This window comes from Salvelinus fontinalis, chromosome 15, assembly GCF_029448725.1.
Source record: "Salvelinus fontinalis isolate EN_2023a chromosome 15, ASM2944872v1, whole genome shotgun sequence".
Lineage (NCBI taxonomy): Eukaryota > Metazoa > Chordata > Actinopteri > Salmoniformes > Salmonidae > Salvelinus > Salvelinus fontinalis.
Genome location: NC_074679.1, coordinates 18,939,193 through 18,960,797, shown reverse-complemented (window position 1 = coordinate 18,960,797; position 21,605 = coordinate 18,939,193). Strand labels below are relative to the sequence as shown.

The window sequence follows — 21,605 nt, the reverse complement described above, 5'->3', positions numbered from 1 at the left end:
CTGATATATCAGCCTCTGAGGCTGCTGTTTAATCTTTTCACCTGCCAGGAAAAGAGGGCAACCACTCTTGATCATATATATAATGTACTGACTGCTAATCTGCCAGCAAGGAGCTTTACCTATGAAACAGCCAACAGGGTAGAATCCGGACTCAGCCGCTGAATCTCTTATTGAATCTGATCCGCTTTTCTGGAATGGAGCTCACCCACTCTGTAAATTTAAATATTATAGTATTTAAATATTGAAGTGTCCCTTACAATTATTCACATATCCATTATGCAAGCTAACAACCAGCATAAATAACAAGCTATCTAGCTATCTAGTTAACAAGACTACCTAGCTAACAAGCTAGCTAGCTCGCTCGCTCACAAGTCTAGCCAAGTTAGCTGCGTTGTTGCTTGCATGCGATTGGCTGTTGTCCTGTGGGGTGGCACACAGCATGGGAGACAGTGTTCTCCTGCCAGGCATCATTCAGGGCTTAAATGCCTCACGAGAGCTTAGCTCCCCCACAAGCTATTAGCTAAAGGTAAGGGAAAGTTAGCTTGCTAACATTCTAACTTAGAAACTGATAATGTGCTACAAACACAAATGAAAGCATGATGTTAGCATGAAATGTACCATTCCTTAGTGTAACATTCAATAAAAACGTATGTGCTCATCCACTGTGGGCTGTGCCGCCTCCGCCATACTGTCAATCTATCATCAATACGTCCACTCCCATTTATAGAGTTTCTCATCATCTAGACAAAACAGCATTGCTATGTTGTGATCATGAGATGAATAAATTGTGATCTTGACATAACGAGGGAATAATCTTTGGATTCATATATCCCCTCTGGACTTTCGTAGACACGCCCTCACATCATTCAGTATATGGTTAGGGAAGCTGATCAAGCATACTGCAGTTTCAGACCCTAATAGAATTGTGAACCATATTGATACTCACCATAAAGTATACAAAAAATAAACTGTATCGATATAGTGCTGCTAATTAACAGACCTACTAAATCTACGTCTGATAGCTACACTATCTGGTTTGCTGAGATTTCAGTACTCTTTATAGTAGTGTAGCCTATGATAATACTGTACCCTACCCTCCTCTCCCAGTGTGTTAGCCAACAGGGAAACAGTGCTGATGTGGAAAAGAAGCAGAGCAAGCAGCAGTGGGCAATGCAGGAAACAGGAAACACATCCCCCCTCTTAAAATAAACGTTTGTTTCTTTGTTTGTTTATCGAAGTCCTTTTCTGAATTCAGCGGGGGGGAATTTTTCACGTGAGACAGTTAGGCTTAGGGGACCGTGTAGCGCTCAGTAGCCTGAGACTTCCTCTCCTGTCCTGTCCCAGACCTCTTTCTCTCCCTCTCTCTTCCCTGAAATGTGATGCTGGTGCTTTTCAGTAAAGCAGGCTGTTTTCTGCTGGCTTGCAATAGGAGCCTGCCGGGAGCTGATTCTGTGTAGTGTGTGTGTGTGTCAGTGTGTGTACTAGTACACAGGCAGGGGAAAGAGCCGTCAGTTTATCCAGCACTCCTTTTTCTCTCTATTTCCCCTCCCTCCCTCCTTCCCTCCCACAAACCACACTCGCCAAAATAGAGGTCCCGCTTGGCGGTACACAGAGAACCACTCAGCCCCTGATCCAGAGACAGCAGACGGAGAGAAGAGAGGGAGAAACGAGAGGACGAGAAATAGAGCGAGCGTCACATTCACGTTTGTTGTGGCTGCAGCGACCGAGAGGACAAGAGAGAGAGAGAGAGAGAGAGAGAGAGGGGGGAAGACGACAGACGAGTGTGTCCTTGAAAACTGCATCACAACTCTTTCAAGAAAGCAGGAAGACTGTGAGTAACGTGCACCTTATCAGGGAAAGCGCGTGTGTGTGTGTGTGCGCGCATGTGTGTGTCCGTACATGCCTGTGTGCGTGCTTGTGTGTGTTTGTGTGCGTGTGAGTGTGTAGTGGTAAACCTGCTGCTCCTCCTCTGACCTGCCAAGCTGGGAGTGCTTGCTGTTGGATGTGCTAAAATTGTTTCACTGCATAGATGCTCATGACAGGGGATTATGGACAATACAAAACGCTGTATGGTTCAGGAGAAGCTGCCAAACTTGGTGTGTGTGTGTGTGTGCGTGTTTGCGTGCTTGCGTGTGTACAGTACAATGTGAGCAGTATAGTACCATCTCTTTTGAGTAGTTTTGAAATATGGTTTGTGATTGAGAGCTTACTAGTAGTTGACCTAGAGTGTTCATATTTAATCATCTATTGGCACTCTTATTGATGCCAGTGTGCAATATTATTACATACAGTATGTCAGTGTATCCCTTATGCGATTACTATATGCCAAAATATCAACCTTACAATATACAGTATGCAGTATGCATGGTCTTAATTCTAGAAAATGAATTTAGATATGCAAACCCATAAGTACTACATTTCTTCTGTGAACATCAGTGGTCAGCCTCAGAATCTAGCCAATGTTTGTTGTGTATATTTAGAATATAGAGCGATGTGATGTGGGGCCTTTTTCACCAGCCAATTGAGGTCACTCACTCAATAATTTAAAAAGTCAGTGGTCATCGGCCGCATCTTTGGCCCATTCACAGTGAGCTGTGCAGGTCAGATAGACAGCGAGAGGGTGGGTGTCTGTAGCTAGCTGGTACACCACAGCAAGTCCACTTCTATTGAGGGGGTAAGCAGGAATGATATCTGGAGAAATTACACCTCTTGTGTAAGCGAATGAATGTGTGTTTATTGCATTCTCATTGATACGACGGAATTTAAAATGAATCAGGATAGCTGAACCGTTATACTTACAATAACAGTACTTAGAATCCAAATGCTTATTCTGAATGGTTGAATGGAGGGCTTGGAGGAGGCAACATGGCATCCTAGCTCTGAAGTTGGCCAACATCTCTATATTCTATATCACTGTTCCCTCTGCTAACTTCCTCACAATGGGGTATTCTGCTATGGATGAATATGTTTGCTTGGATGTATCCTCTGTGTCTATTTCTAGACTGAGACAAAGCTGCCACTGAATGCTGATCTATGGTCAGTTTTGCGTCTCCCCCTTCCAATGGTTCAGTTTATGTTTTGAAGAGGGTAAGCTGATCCTAGATCAGTGCCTACGGGTAGGTCCAGCTCGAGGCCTGTATGACGTGTGTTCCTATTAATACCCATGCAGAGGGAGAGATGCCACTGGCTGTCCAATGACACACACACACAAACACACACAGAGAGAGAGAGACTGCTAATCAGAGATTCACAGCCCTTAGGCAGCTGCAGTCCTCTCCCAGTGATGTAGGCAGTGACAACATGTCAAGCAGGAAGTGGATTTTAGAAGGAATCATGGCGATCTGAAGCACGCCGAGCGGGACGTTCTTTCTTACTTCTTTCTTTCCTTTCCTTGTCTTTATCTATCTTTCTGTCTCTCACTCTCCCCAGCTCCATCTCTCGATCTTTTGCTGAGTATTAAGTGAAAGTAACTATTTAGGATCTCTCTCCGATTGTTTAAAGTCATGTGTTTGTCCAGTCTATTTCTCTGTTCTCTCTAAGCCTGTATTTACTTTAATCCAGGCTTTGCTTCTGGCAACGAAAACCAAGTCAAATCCTGTAGACTTAGACCCAGGCTGATCCAATCATTAGTATTCCACTGCCATAATGTAGCCATCAACTTCAGGTCCCTTCCTCCCCCCCTCGTAAAAATGTATTCCTGTGCATGGCGGAGAGAGTGTGTGCGTGTGTGTGCGTGCGTGCGTGCGTGCGTGTGTGTGTGCGTGCGTGCGTGTGTGTGTGTAGTACAGCAGGATTTGCGTGGTTTTGAGAAGACCCTGTGCATTAATGTAGCGGGATAGACCAGCGTTTGATTTTCTTTCCAAGGAAGTCGGCCATCACCTTAAGACTTGACCAGAGACGGTCAGATCTGCATGAATTCATTGGCTTGAATATAACCATATTGACGACACACACACACATATAGAAAAACTTTCAAAGTCTTCACATACGCTGCTGCTACTCTGTTTATTATCTATTCTTATTGCCTAGTCACTTTTACCCCAACCTACATGTACAAATTACCTAAATTACCTCAACTACCTCGTAACCTTGCACATTGACTCCTTGTATTCTCCTTCCCTACTTCCATTGTTCTACTCTCTCCTTCCCTACTTCTATTGTTCTACTCTCTCCTTCCCTACTTCTATTGTTCTACTCACTCCTTCCCTACTTCTATTGTTCTACTCACTCCTTCCCTACTTCTATTGTTCTACTCTCTCCTTCCCTACTTCTATTGTTCTACTCACTCCTTCCCTACTTCTATTGTTCTACTCACTCCTTCCCTACTTCTATTGTTCTACTCACTCCTTCCCTACTTCTATTGTTCTACTCTCTCCTTCCCTACTTCTATTGTTCTACTCACTCCTTCCCTACTTCTATTGTTCTACTCACTCCTTCCCTACTTCTATTGTTCTAATCTCTCCTTCCCTACTTCTATTGTTCTAATCTCTCCTTTCCTACTTCTATTGTTCTACTCTCTCCTTCCCTACTTCTATTGTTCTACTCACTCCTTCCCTACTTCTATTGTTCTACTCACTCCTTCCCTACTTCTATTGTTCTAATCTCTCCTTCCCTACTTCTATTGTTCTAATCTCTCCTTTCCTACTTCTATTGTTCTACTCTCTCCTTCCCTACTTCTATTGTTCTACTCACTCCTTCCCTACTTCTATTGTTCTACTCACTCCTTCCCTACTTCTATTGTTCTACTCTCTCCTTCCCTACTTCTATTGTTCTAATCTCTCCTTCCCTACTTCTATTGTTCTACTCACTCCTTCCCTACTTCTATTGTTCTAATCTCTCCTTCCCTACTTCTATTGTTCTAATCTCTCCTTCCCTACTTCTATTGTTCTACTCACTCCTTCCCTACTTCTATTGTTCTAATCTCTCCTTCCCTACTTCTATTGTTCTAATCTCTCCTTTCCTACTTCTATTGTTCTACTCTCTCCTTCCCTACTTCTATTGTTCCACTCACTCCTTCCCTACTTCTATTGTTCTACTCACTCCTTCCCTACTTCTATTGTTCTAATCTCTCCTTCCCTACTTCTATTGTTCTAATCTCTCCTTCCCTACTTCTATTGTTCTACTCTGTTTTCCCTATTTCCATTGTTCTACTCTCTCCTTCCTTACTTCCATTGTTCTACTCTCTCCTTCCCTACTTCTATTGTTCTACTCTCTCCTTCCCTACTTCTATTGTTCTACTCTCTCCTTCCCTACTTCCATTGTTCTACTCTTTCCTTCCCTACTTCCATTGTTCTAATCTCTCCTTCCCTACTTCTATCGTTCTATTCTTTCCTTCCCTACTTCCATTGTTCTACTCTCTCCTTCCCTACTTCTATTGTTCTAATCTCTCCTTCCCTACTTATATTGTTCTACTCTCTCCTTCCCTACTTCTATTGTTCTACTCTTTCCTTCCCTACTTCTATTGTTCTACTCTCTCCTTCCCTACTTCCTTTGTTCTACTCTTTCCTTCCCTACTTCTATTGTTCTACTCTCTCCTTCCCTACTTCTATTGTTCTACTCTCTCCTTCCCTACTTCTATTGTTCTAATCTCTCCTTCCCTACTTATATTGTTCTACTCTCTCCTTCCCTACTTCTATTGTTCTACTCTGTCCTTCCCTACTTCTATTGTTCTACTCTCTCCTTCCCTACTTCTATTGTTCTACTCTGTCCTTCCCTACTTCTATTGTTCTACTCTCTCCTTCCCTACTTCTATTGTTCTAATCTCTCCTTTCCTACTTATATTGTTCTACTCTGTCCTTCCCTACTTCCATTGTTCTAATCTCTCCTTCCCTACTTATTTTGTTCTACTCTCTCCTTCCCTACTTCTATTGTTCTAATCTCTCCTTCCCTACTTCTATTGTTCTACACTCTCCTTCCCTACTTATATTGTTCTACTCTCTCCTTCCCTACTTATATTGTTCTGCTCTCTCCTTCCGTACTTATATTGTTCTACTCTCTCCTTCCCTACTTCTATTGTTCTAATCTCTCCTTCCCTACTTCTATTGTTCTACACTCTCCTTCCCTACTTATATTGTTCTACACTCTCCTTCCCTACTTCTATTGTTCTAATCTCTCCTTCCCTACTTCTATTGTTCTACTCTCTCCTTCCCTACTTCTATTGTTCTACTCTCTCCTTCCCTACTTATATTGTTCTACTCCCTCCTTCCCTACTTCTATTGTTCTACTCCCTCCTTCCCTACTTCTATTGTTCTACTCTCTCCTCCCTAATTCTACTGTTCTAATCTCTCCTTCCCTATTTCTTTTGTTCTACTCTTTCCTGCCCTAATTCCATTGTTCTACACTTTCCTGCCCTGCTTCCATTGTTCTACTCTCTCCTGCCCTACTTCTATTGTTCTACTCTCTCCTTCCCACTTCTATTGTTCTACTCTCTCCTTCCATTGCTCTACTCTCTCCTTCCATTGTTCTACTCTCTCCTTCCCTACTTCTATTGTTCTACTCTCTCCTTCCCTACTTCTATTGTTCTACTCTCTCCTGCCCTACTTCTATTGTTCTACTCTCTCCTTCCCTACTTCTATTGTTCTACTCTCTCCTTCCCTACTTCCATTGTTCTACTCTTTCCTTCCGTACTTCTATTGTTCTACTCTCTCCTTCCCTACTTCTATTGTTCTAATCTCTCCTTCCCTACTTCCATTGTTCTACTCTCTCCTTCCCTACTTATTTTGTTCTACTCTCTCCTTCCCTACTTCTATTGTTCTAATCTCTCCTTCCCTATTTATTTGGTTCTACTCTTTCCTTCCCTACTTCTATTGTTCTACTCTCTCCTTCCCTACTTCTATTGTTCTAATCTCTCCTTTCCTACTTATATTGTTCTACTCTGTCCTTCCCTACTTCCATTGTTCTACTCTCTCCTTCTCTACTTCCATTGTTCTACTCTCTCCTTCCCTACTTATATTGTTCTACTCCCTCCTTCCCTACTTCCATTGTTCTACTCTCTCCTTCCCTACTTCTATTGTTCTAATCTCTCCTTCCCTACTTATATTGTTCTACTCTCTCCTTCCCTACTTCTATTGTTCTAATCTCTCCTTCCCTACTTATATTGTTCTACTCTCTCCTTCCCTACTTATATTGTTCTAATCTCTCCTTCCCTGCTTATATTGTTCTACTCTCTCCTTCCCTACTTCTATTGTTCTACTCTCTCCTTCCCTACTTCTATTGTTCTACTCTCTCCTTCCCTACTTCTATTGTTCTACTCTCTCCTTCCCTACGTATATGGTTCGACTCTCTCCTTCCCTACTTATATTGTTCTACTCTCTCCTTCCCTACTTCTATTGTTCTACTCTCTCCTTCCCTACTTCCTTTGTTCTACTCTCTCCTTCCCTACTTCTATTGTTCTACTCTCTCCTTCCCTACTTCTATTGTTCTACTCTCTCCTTCCCTACTTCTACTGTTCTACTCTCTCCTTCCCTACTTCTATTGTTCTACTCTCTTCTTCCCTACTTCTACTGTTCTACTCTCTCCTTCCCTACTTCTATTGTTCTACTCTCTCCTTCCCTACTTCTATTGTTCTACTCTCTCCTTCCCTACTTCTATTGTTCTAATCTCTCCTTCCCTACTTATATTGTTCTACTCTCTCCTTCCCTACTTCCATTGTTCTACTCTCTCCTTCCCTACTTCCATTGTTCTACTCTCTCCTTCCCTACTTATTTTGTTCTACTCTTTCCTGCCCTACTTCTATTGTTCTACTCTCTCCTTCCCTACTTCTATTGTTATACTCTCTCCTTCCCTACTTATTTTGTTCTACTCTTTCCTGCCCTACTTCTATTGTTCTACTCTCTCCTTCCTTACTTATTTTGTTCTTCTCTCTCCTTCCCTACTTCTATTGTTCTACTCTCTCCTTCCCTATTTATTTTGTTCTACTCTTTCCTGCCCTACTTCTATTGTTCTACTCTCTCCTTCCCTACTTCTATTGTTCTAATCTCTCCTTCCGTACTTATATTGTTCTACTCTCTCCTTCCCTTCTTCTATTGTTCTACTCTCTCATTCCCTACTTCTATTGTTCTAATCTCTCCTTCCCTATTTCTTTTGTTCTACTCTTTCCTGCCCTAATTCCATTGTTCTACACTCTCCTTCCCTACTTCTATTGTTCTACTCTTTCCTTCCCTACTTCTTTTGTTCTACTCTCTCCTTCCCTACTTCCATTGTTCTACTCTCTCCTTCCCTACTTCTATTGTTCAACTCTCTCCTTCCCTACTTCTATTGTTCTACTCTCTCCGTCCCTACTTCAATTGTTCTATTCTCTCCTTCCCTACTTCCATTGTTCTACACTCTCCTTCCCTACGTATATGGTTCGACTCTCTCCTTCCCTACTTATATTGTTCTACTCTCTCCTTCCCTACTTCTATTGTTCTACTCTCTCCTTCCCTACTTCCTTTGTTATACTCTCTCCTTCCCTACTTCTATTGTTCTACTCTCTCCTTCCCTACTTCTACTGTTCTACTCTCTCCTTCCCTACTTCTATTGTTCTACTCTCTTCTTCCCTACTTCTACTGTTCTACTCTCTCTTTCCCTACTTCTATTGTTCTACTCTCTCCTTCCCTACTTCTATTTTTCTACTCTCTCCTTCCCTACTTCTATTGTTCTACTCTCTCCTTCCCTACTTCTATTGTTCTACTCTCTCCTTCCCTACTTCTATTGTTCTACTCTCTCCTTCCCTATTTCCATTGTTCTACTCTCTCCTTCCCTACTTCTATTGTTCTACTCTCTCCTTCCCTACTTCTATTGTTCTACTCTCTCCTTCCCTATTTCCATTGTTCTACTCTCTCCTTCCCTACTTCTATTGTTCTACTCTCTCCTTCCCTACTTCCTTTGTTCTACTCTCTCCTTCCCTACTTCTATTGTTCTACTCTCTCCTTCCCTACTTCTACTGTTCTACTCTTTCCTTCCCTACTTCTATTGTTCTACTCTCTTCTTCCCTACTTCTACTGTTCTACTCTCTCCTTCCCTACTTCTATTGTTCTACTCTCTCCTTCCCTACTTCTATTGTTCTACTCTCTCCTTCCCTACTTCCATTGTTCTACTCTCTCCTTCCCTACTTCTATTGTTCTACTCTCTCCTTCCCACCTCTATTGTTCTACTCTCTCCTTCCATTGTTCTACTCTCTCCTTCCCTACTTCTATTGTTCTACTCTCTCCTTCCCTACTTCTATTGTTCTACTCTCTCCTTCCCTACTTCTATTGTTCTACTCTCTCCTTCCCTACTTCTATTGTTCTACTCTCTCCTTCCCTACTTCTATTGTTCTACTCTCTCCTTCCCTACTTTTACTGTTCTACTCTCTCCTTCCCTACTTCTTTTGTTCTACTCTTTCCTGCCCTACTTCTATTGTTCTACTCTCTCCTTCCCTACTTATTTTGTTCTACTCTCTCCTTCCCTACTTCTATTGTTCTACTCTCTCCTTCCCTATTTATTTTGTTCTACTCTTTCCTGCCCTACTTCTATTGTTCTACTCTCTCCTTCCCTACTTATATTGTTCTACTCTCTCCTTCCCACTTCTATTGTTCTACTCTCTCCTTCCCACTTCTATTGTTCTACTCTCTCCTTCCATTGCTCTACTCTCTCCTTCCCTACTTCTATTGTTCTACTCTCTCCTTCTCCACTTCTATTGTTCTACTCTCTCCTTCCCACTTCTATTGTTCTACTCTCTCCTTCCATTGCTCTACTCTCTCCTTCCCTACTTCTATTGTTCTAATCTCTCCTTCCCTACTTCTATTGTTCTACTCTCTCCTTCCCTACTTCTATTGTTCTACACTCTCCTTCCCTACTTCTATTGTTCTACTCTCTCCTTCCCTACTTCTATTGTTCTACTCTGTCCTTCCCTACTTCCATTGTTCTACTCTCTCCTTCCCTACTTCTATTGTTCTAATCTCTCCTTCCCTACTTCTATTGTTCTACTCTCTCCTTCCCTACTTCCATTGTTCTACTCTCTCCTTCCCTACTTCTATTGTTCTAATCTCTCCTTCCCTACTTCTATTGTTCTACTCTCTCCTTCCCTACTTCCATTGTTCTACTCTCTCTTCCATTGTTCTACTATCTCCTTCCCTACTTCTATTGTTCTACTCTCTCCTTCCCTACTTCTATTGTTCTACACTCTCCTTCCCTACTTCTATTGTTCTACTCTCTCCTCCCTACTTCTACTGTTCTAATCTCTCCTTCCCTATTGCTTTTGTTCTACTCTTTCCTGCCCTAATTCCATTGTTCTACACTTTACTGCCCTACTTCCATTGTTCTACTCTCTCCTGCCCTACTTCTATTGTTCTACTCTCTCCTTCCCTTCTTCTATTGTTCTACTCTCTCATTCCCTACTTCTATTGTTCTACTCTCTCCTTCCCTACTTATATTGTTCTACTCTTTCCTTCCCTACTTCTATTGTTCTACTCTCTCCTTCCCTACTTCCATTGTTCTACTCTCTCCTTCCCTACTTCTATTGTTCAACTCTCTCCTTCCCTACTTCTATTGTTCTAATCTCTCCTTCCCTACTTATATTGTTCTACTCTCTCCTCCCCTACTTCCATTGTTCTACTCTCTCCTTCCCTACTTCTATTGTTCTACTCTCTCCTTCCCATTCTATTGTTCTACTCTCTCCTTCCATTGTTCTACTCTCTCCTTCCCTACTTATATTGTTCTACTCTTTCCTTCCCTACTTCTATTGTTCGACTCTCTCCTTCCCTACTTATATTGTTCTACTCTCTCTTTCCCTACTTCTATTGTTCTACTCTCTCCTTCCCTACTTCTATTGTTCTACTCTCTCCTTCCCTACGTATATGGTTCGACTCTCTCCTTCCCTACTTATATTGTTCTACTCTCTCCCTCCCTACTTCTATTGTTCTACTCTCTCCTTCCCTACTTCCTTTGTTCTACTCTCTCCTTCCCTACTTCTATTGTTCTACTCTCTCCTTCCCTACTTCTACTGTTCTACTCTCTCCTTCCCTACTTCTATTGTTCTACTATCTTCTTCCCTACTTCTACTGTTCTACTCTCTCCTTCCCTACTTCTATTGTTCTACTCTCTCCTTCCCTACTTCTATTGTTCTACTCTCTCCTTCCCTACTTCTATTGTTCTAATCTCTCCTTCCCTACTTATATTGTTCTACTCTCTCCTTCCCTACTTCTATTGTTCTACTCTCTCCTTCCCTACTTCCATTGTTCTACTCTCTCCTTCCCTACTTCCATTGTTCTACTCTCTCCTCCCCTACTTCTATTGTTCTACTCTCTCCTTCCCACCTCTATTGTTCTACTCTCTCCTTCCATTGTTCTACTCTCTCCTTCCCTATTTCCATTGTTCTACTCTCTCCTTCTATTGTTCTACTCTCTCCTTCCCTACTTCTATTGTTCTACTCTCTCCTTCCCTACTTCCATTGTTCTACTCTCTCCTTCCCTACTTCTATTGTTCTACTCTCTCCTTCCCTACTTCTATTGTTCTACTCTCTCCTTCCCTACTTATATTGTTCTAATCTCTCCTTCCCTACTTTTACTGTTCTACTCTCTCCTTCCCTACTTATTTCGTTCTACTCTTTCCTGCCCTGCTTCTATTGTTCTACTCTCTCCTTCCCTACTTATTTTGTTCTACTCTCTCCTTCCCTACTTCTATTGTTCTACTCTCTCCTTCCCTATTTATTTTGTTCTACTCTTTCTTGCCCTACTTATATTGTTCTACTCTCTCCTTCTCCACTTCTATTGTTCTACTCTCTCCTTCCCTACTTCTATTGTTCTACTCTCTCCTTCCCTACTTCTATTGTTCTACTCTCTCCTTCCCTACTTATATTGCTCTACTCTCTCCTTCCCTACTTCTATTGTTCTACTCTCTCCTTCTATTGTTCTACTCTCTCCTTCTCCACTTCTATTGTTCTACTCTCTCCTTCCCTACTTCTATTGTTCTACTCTCTCCTTCCCTACTTCTATTGCTCTACTCTCTCCTTCCCTACTTCTATTGTTCTACTCTCTCCTTCTATTGTTCTACTCTCTCCTGCCCTACTTCTATTGTTCTACTCTCTCCTTCCCTTCTTCTATTGTTCTACTCCCTCCTTCCCTACTTCCATTGTTCTACTCTCTCCTGCCCTACTTATATTGTTCTACTCTCTCATTCCCTACTTCTATTGTTCTACTCTCTCCTTCCCTACTTATATTGTTCTACTCTTTCCTTCCCTACTTCTATTGTTCTACTCTCTCCTTCCCTACTTCCATTGTTCTACTCTCTCCTTCCCTACTTCTATTGTTCAACTCTCTCCTTCCCTACTTCTATTGTTCTAATCTCTCCTTCCCTACTTCCATTGTTCTACTCTCTCCGTCCCTACTTCCATTGTTCTACTCTCTCCTTCCCTACTTATATTGTTCTAATCTCTCCTTCCTACTTATATTGTTCTACTCTCTCCTTCCCTACTTCTATTGTTCTACTCTCTCCTTCCCTACTTCCATTGTTCTACTCTCTCCTTCCCTACTTCTATTGTTCTAATCTCTCCTTCCCTACTTCTATTGTTCTAATCTCTCCTTCCCTACTTATATTGTTCTACTCTCTCCTTCCCTACTTCTATTGTTCTAATCTCTCCTTCCCTACTTCTATTGTTCTACTCCCTCCTTCCCTACTTCTATTGTTCTAATCTCTCCTTCCCTATTTCTTTTGTTCTACTCTTTCCTGCCCTAATTCCATTGTTCTACTCTTTCCTGCCCTACTTCCATTGTTCTACTCTCTCCTGCCCTACTTCTATTGTTCTACTCTCTCCTTCCCTACTTCTATTGTTCTACTCTCTCATTCCCTACTTCTATTGTTCTACTCTCTCCTTCCCTACTTATATTGTTCTACTCTTTCCTTCCCTACTTCTATTGTTCTACTCTCTCCTTCCCTACTTCCATTGTTCTACTCTCTCCTTCCCTACTTCTATTGTTCTACTCTCTCCTTCCCTACTTCTATTGTTATACTCTCTCCTTCCCTACTTCTATTGTTATACTCTCTCCTTCCCTACTTCTACTGTTCTACTCTCTCCTTCCCTACTTCTATTGTTCTACTCTCTCCTTCCCTACTTCTATTGTTCTACTCTCTCCTTCCCTACTTCTATTGTTCTACTCTTTCCTTTCCTACTTCTATTGTTCTACTCTCTCCTTCCCTACTTCTATTGTTCTACTCTCTCCTTCCTTACTTCCATTGTTCTACTCTCTCCTTCCCTACTTCTATTGTTCTACTCTCTCCTTCCCTACTTCTACTGTTCTACTCTCTCCTTCCCTACTTATTTTGTTCTACTCTTTCCTGCCCTACTTCTATTGTTCTACTCTCTCCTTCCCTACTTCCATTGTTCTACTCTCTCCTTCCCTACTTCTATTGTTCTACTCTCTCCTTCCCATCTCTATTGTTCTACTCTCTCCTTCCCTACTTCCATTGTTCTACTCTCTCCTTCCCTAATTCTATTGTTCTACTCTCTCCTTCCCTACTTCTATTGTTCTACTCTCTCCTTCCCACCTCTATTGTTCTACTCTCTCCTTCCCTACTTCTATTGTTCTACTCTCTCCTTCCCTACTTCTATTGTTCTACTCTGTCCTTCCCTACTTATTTTGTTCTACTCTCTCCTTCCCTACTTCTATTGTTCTAATCTCTCCTTCCCTATTTATTTTGTTCTACTCTTTCCTGCCCTACTTCTATTGTTCTACTCTCTCTTTCCCTACTTCTATTGTTCTACTCTCTCCTTCCCTACTTCTATTGTTCTATTCTCTCCTTCCCTACTTATATTGTTCTACTCTGTCCTTCCCTACTTCCATTGTTCTACTCTCTCCTTCCCTACTTCCATTGTTCTACTCTCTCCTTCCCTACTTATATTGTTCTACTCCCTCCTTCCCTACTTCCATTGTTCTACTCTCTCCTTCCCTACTTCTATTGTTCTAATCTCTCCTTCCCTACTTCTATTGTTCCACTCTCTCCTTCCCTACTTCTATTGTTCTACTCTCTCCTTCCCTACTTCTATTGTTCTAATCTCTCCTTCCCTACTTCTATTGTTCTAATCTCTCCTTCCCTACTTCTATTGTTCTAATCTCTCCTTCCCTACTTCTATTGTTCTACTCTCTCCTTCCCTACTTCTATTGTTCTACTCTCTCCTTCCCTACTTCTATTGTTATACTCTCTCCTTCCCTACTTCTATTGTTCTACTCTTTCCTTCCCTACTTCTATTGTTCTACTCTCTCCTTCCCTACTTCTATTGTTCTACTCTCTCCTTCCTTACTTCCATTGTTCTACTCTCTCCTTCCCTACTTCTATTGTTCTACTCTCTCCTTCCCTACTTCTATTGTTATACTCTCTCCTTCCCTACTTCTATTGTTCTACTCTTTCCTTCCCTACTTCCATTGTTCTACTCTCTCCTTCCCTACTTCTATTGTTCTACTCTCTCCTTCCCACCTCTATTGTTCTACTCTCTCCATCCCTACTTCTATTGTTCTACTCTCTCCTTCCCTACTTCTATTGTTCTACTCTCTCCTTCCCTACTTATATTGTTCTAATCTCTCCTTCCCTACTTTTACTGTTCTACTCTCTCCTTCCCTACTTATTTCGTTCTACTCTTTCCTGCCCTGCTTCTATTGTTCTACTCTCTCCTTCCCTACTTATTTTGTTCTACTCTCTCCTTCCCTACTTCTATTGTTCTACTCTCTCCTTCCCTATTTATTTTGTTCTACTCTTTCCTGCCCTACTTATATTGTTCTACTCTCTCCTTCTCCACTTCTATTGTTCTACTCTCTCCTTCCCTACTTCTATTGTTCTACTCTCTCCTTCCCTACTTCTATTGTTCTACTCTCTCCTTCCCTACTTATATTGCTCTACTCTCTCCTTCCCTACTTCTATTGTTCTACTCTCTCCTTCTATTGTTCTACTCTCTCCTTCTCCACTTCTATTGTTCTACTCTCTCCTTCCCTACTTCTATTGTTCTACTCTCTCCTTCCCTACTTCTATTGCTCTACTCTCTCCTTCCCTACTTCTATTGTTCTACTCTCTCCTTCTATTGTTCTACTCTCTCCTGCCCTACTTCTATTGTTCTACTCTCTCCTTCCCTTCTTCTATTGTTCTACTCCCTCCTTCCCTACTTCCATTGTTCTACTCTCTCCTGCCCTACTTATATTGTTCTACTCTCTCATTCCCTACTTCTATTGTTCTACTCTCTCCTTCCCTACTTATATTGTTCTACTCTTTCCTTCCCTACTTCTATTGTTCTACTCTCTCCTTCCCTACTTCCATTGTTCTACTCTCTCCTTCCCTACTTCTATTGTTCAACTCTCTCCTTCCCTACTTCTATTGTTCTAATCTCTCCTTCCCTACTTCCATTGTTCTACTCTCTCCGTCCCTACTTCCATTGTTCTACTCTCTCCTTCCCTACTTATATTGTTCTAATCTCTCCTTCCTACTTATATTGTTCTACTCTCTCCTTCCCTACTTCTATTGTTCTACTCTCTCCTTCCCTACTTCCATTGTTCTACTCTCTCCTTCCCTACTTCTATTGTTCTAATCTCTCCTTCCCTACTTCTATTGTTCTAATCTCTCCTTCCCTACTTATATTGTTCTACTCTCTCCTTCCCTACTTCTATTGTTCTAATCTCTCCTTCCCTACTTCTATTGTTCTACTCCCTCCTTCCCTACTTCTATTGTTCTAATCTCTCCTTCCCTATTTCTTTTGTTCTACTCTTTCCTGCCCTAATTCCATTGTTCTACTCTTTCCTGCCCTACTTCCATTGTTCTACTCTCTCCTGCCCTACTTCTATTGTTCTACTCTCTCCTTCCCTACTTCTATTGTTCTACTCTCTCATTCCCTACTTCTATTGTTCTACTCTCTCCTTCCCTACTTATATTGTTCTACTCTTTCCTTCCCTACTTCTATTGTTCTACTCTCTCCTTCCCTACTTCCATTGTTCTACTCTCTCCTTCCCTACTTCTATTGTTCTACTCTCTCCTTCCCTACTTCTATTGTTATACTCTCTCCTTCCCTACTTCTATTGTTATACTCTCTCCTTCCCTACTTCTACTGTTCTACTCTCTCCTTCCCTACTTCTATTGTTCTACTCTCTCCTTCCCTACTTCTATTGTTCTACTCTCTCCTTCCCTACTTCTATTGTTCTACTCTTTCCTTTCCTACTTCTATTGTTCTACTCTCTCCTTCCCTACTTCTATTGTTCTACTCTCTCCTTCCTTACTTCCATTGTTCTACTCTCTCCTTCCCTACTTCTATTGTTCTACTCTCTCCTTCCCTACTTCTACTGTTCTACTCTCTCCTTCCCTACTTATTTTGTTCTACTCTTTCCTGCCCTACTTCTATTGTTCTACTCTCTCCTTCCCTACTTCCATTGTTCTACTCTCTCCTTCCCTACTTCTATTGTTCTACTCTCTCCTTCCCATCTCTATTGTTCTACTCTCTCCTTCCCTACTTCCATTGTTCTACTCTCTCCTTCCCTAATTCTATTGTTCTACTCTCTCCTTCCCTACTTCTATTGTTCTACTCTCTCCTTCCCACCTCTATTGTTCTACTCTCTCCTTCCCTACTTCTATTGTTCTACTCTCTCCTTCCCTACTTCTATTGTTCTACTCTGTCCTTCCCTACTTATTTTGTTCTACTCTCTCCTTCCCTACTTCTATTGTTCTAATCTCTCCTTCCCTATTTATTTTGTTCTACTCTTTCCTGCCCTACTTCTATTGTTCTACTCTCTCTTTCCCTACTTCTATTGTTCTACTCTCTCCTTCCCTACTTCTATTGTTCTATTCTCTCCTTCCCTACTTATATTGTTCTACTCTGTCCTTCCCTACTTCCATTGTTCTACTCTCTCCTTCCCTACTTCCATTGTTCTACTCTCTCCTTCCCTACTTATATTGTTCTACTCCCTCCTTCCCTACTTCCATTGTTCTACTCTCTCCTTCCCTACTTCTATTGTTCTAATCTCTCCTTCCCTACTTCTATTGTTCCACTCTCTCCTTCCCTACTTCTATTGTTCTACTCTCTCCTTCCCTACTTCTATTGTTCTAATCTCTCCTTCCCTACTTCTATTGTTCTAATCTCTCCTTCCCTACTTCTATTGTTCTAATCTCTCCTTCCCTACTTCTATTGTTCTACTCTCTCCTTCCCTACTTCTATTGTTCTACTCTCTCCTTCCCTACTTCTATTGTTATACTCTCTCCTTCCCTACTTCTATTGTTCTACTCTTTCCTTCCCTACTTCTATTGTTCTACTCTCTCCTTCCCTACTTCTATTGTTCTACTCTCTCCTTCCTTACTTCCATTGTTCTACTCTCTCCTTCCCTACTTCTATTGTTCTACTCTCTCCTTCCCTACTTCTATTGTTATACTCTCTCCTTCCCTACTTCTATTGTTCTACTCTTTCCTTCCCTACTTCCATTGTTCTACTCTCTCCTTCCCTACTTCTATTGTTCTACTCTCTCCTTCCCACCTCTATTGTTCTACTCTCTCCATCCCTACTTCTATTGTTCTACTCTCTCCTTCCCTACTTCTATTGTTCTACTCTCTCCTTCCCTACTTATTTTGTTTTACTCTCTCCTTCCCTACTTCTATTGTTCTAATCTCTCCTTCCCTATTTATTTTGTTCTACTCTTTCCTTCCCTACTTCTATTGTTCTACTCTCTCCTTCCCTACTTCTATTGTTCTACTCTCTCCTTCCCTACTTCTATTGTTCTATTCTCTCCTTCCCTACTTCCATTGTTCTACTCTCTCCTTCCCTACTTCTATTGTTCTACTCTGTCCTTCCCTACTTCCATTGTTCTACTCTCTCCTTCCCTACTTCTATTGTTCTAATCTCTCCTTCCCTACTTCTATTGTTCTAATCTCTCCTTCCCTACTTCTATTGTTCTACTCTCTCCTTCCCTACTTCTATTGTTCTACTCTCTCCTTCCCTACTTCTATTGTTATACTCTCTCCTTCCCTACTTCTATTGTTCTACTCTTTCCTTCCCTACTTCTATTGTTCTACTCTCTCCTTCCCTACTTCTATTGTTCTACTCTCTCCTTCCTTACTTCCATTGTTCTACTCTCTCCTTCCCTACTTCTATTGTTCTACTCTCTCCTTCCCTACTTCTATTGTTCTACTCTCTCCTTCCCTACTTCTATTGTTATACTCTCTCCTTCCCTACTTCTATTGTTCTACTCTTTCCTTCCCTACTTCCATTGTTCTACTCTCTCCTTCCCTACTTCTATTGTTCTACTCTCTCCTTCCCACCTCTATTGTTCTACTCTCTCCTTCCCTACTTCTATTGTTCTACTCTCTCCTTCCCTACTTCTATTGTTCTACTCTCTCCTTCCCTACTTATTTTGTTCTACTCTCTCCTTCCCTACTTCTATTGTTCTAATCTCTCCTTCCCTATTTATTTTGTTCTACTCTTTCCTTCCCTACTTCTATTGTTCTACTCTCTCCTTCCCTACTTCTATTGTTCTACTCTCTCCTTCCCTACTTCTATTGTTCTATTCTCTCCTTCCCTACTTCCATTGTTCTACTCTCTCCTTCCCTACTTCTATTGTTCTACTCTGTCCTTCCCTACTTCCATTGTTCTACTCTCTCCTTCCCTACTTCTATTGTTCTAATCTCTCCTTCCCTACTTCTATTGTTCTACTCTCTCCTTCTCTACTTCCATTGTTCTACTCTCTCCTTCCCTGCTTCTATTGTTCTACTCTCTCCTTCCCACCTCTATTGTTCTACTCTCTCCTTCCATTGTTCTACTATCTCCTTCCCTACTTCTATTGTTCTACTCTCTCCTTCCCTACTTCTATTGTTCTACTCTCTCCTTCCCTACTTCTATTGTTATACTCTCTCCTTCCCTACTTCTATTGTTCTACTCTTTCCTTCCCTACTTCTATTGTTCTACTCTCTCCTTCCCTACTTCTATTGTTCTACTCTCTCCTTCCTTACTTCCATTGTTCTACTCTCTCCTTCCCTACTTCTATTGTTCTACTCTCTCCTTCCCTACTTCTATTGTTCTACTCTCTCCTTCCCTACTTCTATTGTTATACTCTCTCCTTCCCTACTTCTATTGTTCTACTCTTTCCTTCCCTACTTCCATTGTTCTACTCTCTCCTTCCCTACTTCTATTGTTCTACTCTCTCCTTCCCACCTCTATTGTTCTACTCTCTCCTTCCCTACTTCTATTGTTCTACTCTCTCCTTCCCTACTTCTATTGTTCTACTCTCTCCTTCCCTACTTCTATTGTTCTACTCTCTCCTTCCCTACTTATTTTGTTCTACTCTCTCCTTCCCTACTTCTATTGTTCTAATCTCTCCTTCCCTATTTATTTTGTTCTACTCTTTCCTTCCCTACTTCTATTGTTCTACTCTCTCCTTCCCTACTTCTATTGTTCTACTCTCTCCTTCCCTACTTCTATTGTTCTATTCTCTCCTTCCCTACTTCCATTGTTCTACTCTCTCCTTCCCTACTTCTATTGTTCTACTCTGTCCTTCCCTACTTCCATTGTTCTACTCTCTCCTTCCCTACTTCTATTGTTCTAATCTCTCCTTCCCTACTTCTATTGTTCTACTCTCTCCTTCTCTACTTCCATTGTTCTACTCTCTCCTTCCCTGCTTCTATTGTTCTACTCTCTCCTTCCCACCTCTATTGTTCTACTCTCTCCTTCCATTGTTCTACTATCTCCTTCCCTACTTCTATTGTTCTACTCTCTCCTTCCCTACTTCTATTGTTCTACTCTCTCCTTCCCTACTTCTATTGTTATACTCTCTCCTTCCCTACTTCTATTGTTCTACTCTTTCCTTCCCTACTTCTATTTTTCTACTCTCTCCTTCCCTACTTCTATTGTTCTACTCTCTCCTTCCTTACTTCCATTGTTCTACTCTCTCCTTCCCTACTTCTATTGTTCTACTCTCTCCTTCCCTACTTCTATTGTTCTACTCTCTCCTTCCCTACTTCTATTGTTATACTCTCTCCTTCCCTACTTCTATTGTTCTACTCTTTCCTTCCCTACTTCCATTGTTCTACTCTCTCCTTCCCTACTTCTATTGTTCTACTCTCTCCTTCCCACCTCTATTGTTCTACTCTCTCCTTCCCTACTTCTATTGTTCTACTCTCTCCTTCCCTACTTCTATTGTTCTACTCTCTCCTTCCCTACTTATTTTGTTCTACTCTCTCCTTCCCTACTTCTATTGTTCTAATCTCTCCTTCCCTATTTATTTTGTTCTACTCTTTCCTTCCCTACTTCTATTGTTCTACTCTCTCCTTCCCTACTTCTATTGTTCTACTCTTTCCTTCCCTACTTCTATTGTTCTATTCTCTCCTTCCCTACTTCCATTGTTCTACACTCTCCTTCCCTACTTCTAATGTTCTACTCTGTCCTTCCCTACTTCCATTGTTCTACTCTCTCCTTCCCTACTTCTATTGTTCTAATCTCTCCTTCCCTACTTCTATTGTTCTACTCTCTCCTTCTCTACTTCCATTGTTCTACTCTCTCCTTCCCTGCTTCTATTGTTCTACTCTCTCCTTCCCACCTCTATTGTTCTACTCTCTCCTTCCATTGTTCTACTCTCTCCTTCCCTACTTATTTTGTTCTACTCTCTCCTTCCCTACTTCTATTGTTCTAATCTCTCCTTCCCTATTTATTTTGTTCTACTCTTTCCTTCCCTACTTCTATTGTTCTACTCTCTCCTTCCCTACTTCTATTGTTCTACTCTTTCCTTCCCTACTTCTATTGTTCTATTCTCTCCTTCCCTACTTCCATTGTTCTACACTCTCCTTCCCTACTTCTAATGTTCTACTATCTCCTTCCCTACTTCTATTGTTCTACTCTCTCCTTCCCTACTTCTATTGTTCTACTCTCTCCTTCCCTACTTATTTTGTTCTACTCTTTCCTGCCCTACATCTATTGTTCTACTCTCTCCTTCCCTACTTATTTTGTTCTACTCTCTCCTTCCCTACTTCTATTGTTCTTCTCTCTCCTTCCCTACTTATTTTGTTCTACTCTTTCCTGCCCTACTTCTATTGTTCTACTCTCTCCTTCCCTACTTATTTTGTTCTACTCTCTCCTTCCCTACTTCTATTGTTCTACTCTCTCCTTCCCTACTTCTATTGTTCTAATCTCTCCTTCCCTACTTCTATTGTTCTAATCTGTCCTTCCCTACTTCTATTGTTCTACACTCTCCTTCCCTACTTCTATTGTTCTAATCTGTCCTTCCCTACTTCTATTGTTCTACTCTCTCCTTCCCTAGTTATATTGTTCTACTCCCTCCTTCCCTACTTCTAGTGTTCTACTCTCTCCTTCCCTACTTCTATTGTTCTACTCCCTCCTTCCCTACTTCTAGTGTTCTACTCTCTCCTTCCCTACTTCTATTGTTCTAATCTCTCCTTCCCTACTTCTATTGTTCTAATCTCTCCTTCCCTACTTCTATTGTTCTACTCTCTCCTTCCCTACTTCTATTGTTCTAATCTCTCCTTCCCTACTTCTATTGTTCTAATCTCTCCTTCCCTACTTATATTGTTCGACTCTCTCCTTCCCTACTTCTATTGTTCTACTCTCTCTGCTACTTTTCCTTTCCTTCCTATCTCTTTTATCTCTACTAGGGAAGGACCTTGTTTGTTCTGTACTGTGC

The 21,605-nt window shown here is 41.4% G+C and overlaps 1 protein-coding gene across 1 annotated transcript in view; it reads left to right on the top strand.

Annotated features, from left to right (window-relative positions):
* The first annotated feature begins 1,342 nt into the window (after positions 1 to 1,342).
* The window catches only part of LOC129811501 (estrogen-related receptor gamma), a 302,840-nt gene continuing 282,577 nt past the window's right edge, over positions 1,343 to 21,605 (top strand). The window contains exon 1 of the mRNA XM_055862862.1: positions 1,343 to 1,831. The gene's annotated coding sequence lies outside the window, so the exon portion shown is untranslated. The remainder of the gene's footprint in view (positions 1,832 to 21,605) is intronic.